The sequence below is a fragment of the Pollachius pollachius genome, assembly GCF_949987615.1.
Source record: "Pollachius pollachius genome assembly, chromosome: 6".
NCBI lineage: Eukaryota > Metazoa > Chordata > Actinopteri > Gadiformes > Gadidae > Pollachius > Pollachius pollachius.
In genome coordinates this window covers 25,497,351-25,504,355 of record NC_136939.1, presented here as the reverse complement: position 1 = coordinate 25,504,355, position 7,005 = coordinate 25,497,351, and positions in this window count along the sequence as shown.

Below are 7,005 nucleotides of genomic sequence, written 5' to 3'. Positions count from 1 at the left end.
CAAACCCTTTATTGTTCACCTGCTTTGGCAATGTAAATGTTTGTTTCTCATGCCAATAAAGCTTTTTTTGAATTGAATTGAATAGTTGATAAAAGTGTTTGACAATAGTAGTGGTCTATTTCAGGTGCAATAAGGATATATATGAACAAACGCATGCCCATAAAAAAGGTATAGGTATAGAGAGAGAGAGAGAATCCCACCGCGTTTAAACACACACATCCAAACATATAAATATACAAAGATATGATGAATCACGAAGGAAGTGGGAACACATTTGGACAAGCTGCGATGATTTTTGAAGTGTTGACATCTGGCACCACACACACACATTCACACACACACACACACACATATATATATATACACATACAAACACACACAAACATATATATGCATACACACACACAGCCAACGAGGTGGAAAAACGTAGAGCTGTATTATTTGACCTCCTCTGTATGTTGCACCCAAAGCACAAATTACTTTGCATCAATCCCCCCCCCCCCCCCCCATGTAATGAAAAGCTGTCCTGATAGGCCTGTTACATGATTGCTCTCTCTCTCTCTCTCTCTCATATACACACACAGACACACATTCTCTCTCTCTCTCTCTCTCTCACGCACACACAAGCCCTCTCTCTTTCTCACAAACACCGGCAATAAACACGGAAACACACATTAGTCGACACGGTAATCGGCTTGAAAGACCCATTGTAAGAGACGCATCTCCCCGAGCGCGCACCGAACGCAGCGGCTGATGTTAAATCTGTCCAGGCGGACAGCGGCGCGCGCCTCTGATAGGCTGCCGCTGCCGCGCGCGCTCCCCGCTCGCACGGTCGTGCCGCTCGTGGCGACTACGACGTGTGTGTCAGATCGCGGGTTTTCAAGCAAAAAAAAGAATCTTTTTTTTTTTTACTCACGGTGACGCCGACGTCGTGTTGGTCGAAATCGTCGAAGTTTCTTAAAAAAAACGTTGATTCCCAGGCGCGCCTGTTCACTCCGAGTCCTTTGGCAGCAGCGGCAGCAGGTGATGATGAAGAGGATGATGATGATGATGATGAGGATGCTGCGGCACAGGAGACAAAAAAACGCGAAACACGTCCGCACGAGACAGGGATGAGAAGAAGCCAAGTGGCGCACGAGAGCAGATCCCAGTTGACGGGTTACCGGGGGTGAGGGAGCGCGGAGGAAAACAACGACATTTTGGAGTCGGCAAAAGCCGAGCTCTGCTAAGCTCTGCTATTGGACGAGAGGAAAAAGAGGCGGGCGGGAGTCCGGGATGGCGCATGACGCGGTAACAAGGCATTGATTGGTCGCCTCTCGCGATAGTGTTGGTTTTTAGGGGCCATGTGTGACACGTTTTTGTTTTGTTTTTGTTGTGTTGACATCCGCCAATAAAGGCCTACCCAACCGCCACCTCACCCGAGATCAATTGATGCGCTTTGTTCGTGTTCTAATTGGTTCAGGGCTGCTAATTGAAAGGATTTGAATATGGCTCTTGCCGTGCGCTCACACCCACCCACCCACCCACCCACCCACCCACCCACCCACACACACACACACACACACACACACACACACACACACACACACACACACACACACACACACACACACACACACACACACACACACACACACACACACACACACACACCGTGCATTGGGGGGGGGGGGGGTACTACACCAAGCGTGGCTGCTCGGGTTAAATGTGGGTTGATGCACTCTAGCGTACTGGCGCGCGTGCGCAAAGACACACGCAGACATACCCTCAGGAGCAGCCATCCGGCGGCAACAACAGTCTCGCGCAAACAATCTTGAATCACAAATAAAAAAAGACACGCGGACTGCAGCAGAAGCCCTCGCGCCAGAGCCGAACCCCCCCGCGGGAGCGCCTAGTGTGTGTGTGTGTGTGTGTGTGTGTGTGTGTGTGTGTGTGTGTGTGTGTGTGTGTGTGTGTGTGTGTGTGTCGCGAGTAGTGGCCTACTTTTCAACCCGGGTGGGGTCGAGCAGCGATTTCTCGGGTTTGTAGCGATTTTCCCCCTTGGTGAGCGGATGAAAGAATGGGGTTAAATCGCAAGATGTTGGCCTGGTGTGTGTGTGTGTGTGTGTGTGTGTGTGTGTGTGTGTGTGTGTGTGTGTGTTTGCGTAAAAACACAATATGTCTCTCAGAACAAATAAACAAACAAACGAATGTAAAACAATTGCACGAAGTTTCCGCACGAAGCGCGGTACGCTGTGACGTCACTTAGTAAGAGTGTGCGTGTGTGTGTTTGTGTGTCGAGTAGTGGCCTACTTTTCAACCCGGGTGGGGTCGAGCAGCGATTTCTCGGGTTTGTGTTATTTTTCGTGGGACTCTTACTTTTTTCGTTCTTCTGTGGCCCCCCTTGGTGAGCGGATGAAAGAATGGGGTTAAATCGCGAGATGTTGGCCTGGTGTGTGTGTGTGTGAGTGTGTTTTGCGTAAAAGCACACAATATGTCTCTCAGAACAAATAAACAAATAAACGAATGTAACAACAATTGCACGGTAGCGCGGTACGCTGTGACGTCACTTAGTAAGTGTGTGTGTCTCTGAATGTGTGTTGTTGGTTTTAATTTATCCACCATTATCATTTATCAACAAAGTTCAACCCCTGGTCATATTTAATAGTTTAAGTCCTGTTTTACAAGACCTTGTCCTTTCCTCAAACAATATCCGAGAAAATCAGCAATTTTATTGTAATATGAAGCAGATGAGAATGTGCGGTTCCGGAGTGTATTTTTACGACAACCACCGTTCAAATCCCTCGTCCATTAACCCCACCGCACTTAGCAACCGTTTTTTTTTTTACATTTCGTAATTTAATTCCTGTTGTCTAACAGTGTACTAACGCACTGTTGCATAGTGTAGCAGTTGACGGAAAGTTCGTCAATTAACTAAATAATAAACAGAAAATTGTATTTGTTATTATCTTGTTGAAATAAATATTTGTCAGATTTTTTGTTCATGAGGCAAACGCAACCCCTTAAATTGTCCAATCAGATACCAGCATCCCCCCCCTCCCCGACTGATCCTAATGGAAAAATACCAGAGGGAGAGAGCAAAATACATACAGTATTAGGAGCTATATAGGGCATCTACGTTACACACACACAACTCCACAGAGTGGTGACCTGGAATGGGCTTTTAATGAACACACACACGCACACACACATACACATATTCATACATATACACATACAGACACACATACTGTATATATACATATACATACCTATACACAAACACACACACACATACATACCTACACACACACACACAAAAACACACACACAGAGACACACATACACAAACACAAATATATCTACATACATTTACACACACACAAACGTATACACACGCATACAAATACATACATGTATACATACACACACACACACACACACACACATGAATGCACACATACTGTACAAATACACACACACATATACATACCTACACACACGCACATGTAAAACCTGACTGGATGTGAACCCCCTGAATAAGGAATGCCTCAGCAGACTAAATAAAGTGCATTAAAGCGCCTCCGTCAGCTCCTACACCGGCCCCTTGAACCAGCACCGCAGGGTGGAGGGACGCAGAGAAGACCGCCCGCCACACACACACAAAAACACGTGCACACACGCACACACATTCACATACTTCCACCCGCCCCCCCCCCCCCCCCCCCCCACACACACACACACTCCATTATCTTGAGCTGGAAATTCATCTTCAATTAAAAAACGCCTTCGAGGAAACAAGTAGGTCACCTTTAGACCGCTGGGGCAAACCGGTTCGACTGGCGTTATACGTTTATTTTAAATAGCAACTTATCTCTCCAACATTGGTACATATTCCGCTGAAATATCATTATTTCACATTTATTTATTCCATGTACAGTATTCAAATTGATTTAGTTATTATATTTTTATTTTATTTTTGTTATTTCAAATCATGCCAAGTATTCTATTTCATTTAAAGTTTTATTTTTATTCAAATTATTCATGCCCCGTATTCCAATTGGTTTACAGCTATCATTATATTACTATTTTTATTCTAATTATTTCATGCCCAGTATCCTATTTCGTTTACAGCTATAATTAGTATATTTCTACTTTATTCTAATTATTTAATACCCAGTATTCTATTTCGTTTACAGCTATTATCATAATTTTATTTTATCCCAATTATTTCCTACCAGTTTGTTTCTCTGACACGTTTTATTTTTATATCGCATTGTTGGAGAAGCCTGAGACTCAAGAATAGCATTGCCAGCGACTGCTGCTATAATTGTTGTGCATACGACAATAAACCAGCTTGAATCTTGAATCCCCTTTAAACCTCATTATCCACGGTTACAGGTGTAACCAAAGATTAAAGTGACTCAACCTTGTACAATTTCACCCACTCTTAACGGATCAAGCACAAAACCCTCGTTTGACCAGTACCATTTTACAATAAAAAACAAGTACAAAAAAACGATTTCTATAGTTTTATTCGAAGGGACAAATATTAGAACTTTCAACTGTAATAAAGTCGCAAATAACCAACAACGGAATGCGTCCAATGTGAAAAATAATATATTTTATATAAATTCCCGAAATAGCAAAAAAATCTTTTTTAACATTAACGAAATAGCTCGACTTTTGTCGGGACAATTCATCGATTCCGTCGCTCGGCAAAGGGCAAACCGCTGACAGTTATGGGAAGGGTAAAAAAGTGAAAGGGTTCGATAATAAAACAAGCTGCCCCCGCGTCAAAGTATTTATAGTTGCGTACACTGATCTCCGGTTTCTTTTAATTTGACACTTTGATGCGGCGGGGCGAGCTGCATTATTGATGAGCGCTAATGGCGCCGCGCTTACACCGTAGCTGCTATTGATTAGCTTTTTCTTGCGCTGAACCATCACATTGTAATGAAAGTAAGTAGATTTAATTCGTAAAGTAATTATTTTAATTAGTAAGTCGTTTAAATTAGTCAGCAGTTTAATTTATAAAATACATTTACACGCAGCATAAACTGACCAAAGTGCTGTAGAGTGGATAACCAAAAAGAAAAATAATACAAAAAAAACATTGGACCGATAGTCATAATTAAAATACAGAAAATTATACCCCAAACACTCTATGAATGTTTGGGGTATTTCAAACGACCGTGCAACTTTTAAAACGTGTGGTTTTTTACTTCGTGCAAAGTTTCCATGGAATTTTAACGCAGCACTAGTCGCTAGTCGAGAGCTTGAGAAAAACTTCACTATTCTGCAAAACTGATCACCAGAACACAAAACTTGGAACTTTAGTATATTACCGGAGCAGCCTGTTATTAGGTAGAGCTTTTTGAGGAGGAGGAGAAGGAGTAAGAGGGAGAAGAGGAGGTAGAGGAGGAGGAGGAGGTGGAGAAGGAGAGGAGGGGGAGGAGAAGGAGGAGGGAGATGAGGAGCAGGGGGAGGAGGAGGAAGAGGTGGAGGAGGGAGAGGAGTTCTAGAGTCGCATCTTGAGTACCGTCATCAATGAGATCGCGGTAAAGACAGAAACCCACCGCCATTGCCATAAAAACATTTCACAATTTATTTCAAGTGAAACAATCTTTCCAAACAAATGAAAACAGAAGAGTGGTGAACGCATCAAAGGACATGCAAACACCGTGACAAAATAGCCGAAAAAAAAGGGCAGCGACCACTCTTTATAGACTGCCACCAAATGGTACTCAGCTGCACCAACCAGTAACACCAGTGCTACCAGTAACACCATTGATACCAGTAACACCATTGATACCAGTAACACCATTAACCCCAGTGCCACCAGTAACACCAGTGCCAACAGTGCCACAACCAGCAGGAAATGTCTTTGTTTGATCCAACGGAGCGGCTTATTGCCCCCCCCCCCCACCCCCCATCATCCATAAAACACTTAAAGGACAAATGAGCCCCCTTTCTGGTTTGTCTAGGACGAAATAGAGTGGTTAACACCGAAATTTTGAATATTGGTCCTGTCTCGAGTATTTGGCTAATTTCGAATCGCCCCTGCCTGCTTCACAATGGCTGGCTATGGGCATTCAAAAACACCCCGAAACGTTCGTTTTTAGAAATGTGAAACTCATCGAGTCGTAAGTGATGTTCGTTGATGTTCCTAATCAAGTATCGTAGCGAAATACGAAATACATCGAAATTCGTTTGTCTTGTTTTATTTGGCATTTTATAAATCTGCATTTTGTAAATGAAACGGAAACCGGACCGGAAACAGAAACAGAAAGGGGGGTGCTTGTATTCAATTCGCTCAGTTCTAGCCCTACTGTTCATACGGAGAACCGAGCGAAAAGACTACAACAAACCTACACTTCCGTTTGTTGTTTTTCCTGTTCTGGTCCAGTTTCTGTTTCATTTTCAAAATGCAGATTTACAAAATGCCAAATAAAACACATGATTAGGAACTAACGACTCGATGAGTTTCACATTTCTGAAAACAAACCTTTCGGGGTGTTTTCATAAATGCCCATAGCCAGCCATTGTGAAGCAGGCAGGGGCGATTTGAAATTAGCCAAATACTCGAGACAGGACCAATATTCAAAATTTCGGTGTTAACCACTCTATTTCATCCTAGACAAACCAGAAAGGGGGCTCAATGTTCAAAATACCAGAATTGTCCTTTATAAACATCTGAGAATTTGTCGTCCGGGAGCGTCGCAAACTTCCGGTTCTGGGATTCGAATCCCCATCGAACGCCAGAAACATGGGAGGAGTGTGTGTGTGTGTGTTGCCATGTGTGTGGTTTGGCCAGTGTCCGAGGTGTGTGTGTGTGTGTTTGGTACTCACTTTGATTTTATAAAAGGGGGATGGGTTGGACAGAACTACATGTGTGTGTGTGTGTGTGTGTATTCTCATTTGTGTGCGTCTGTGTCGGCCTGTTTCTGAGGCCTGTGTGTGTGTTTGTTCCTCGTTTCAAGTCTATGGGAGGGGGGGTGTTAGACAGTCTTGCCCCGGTCCTCA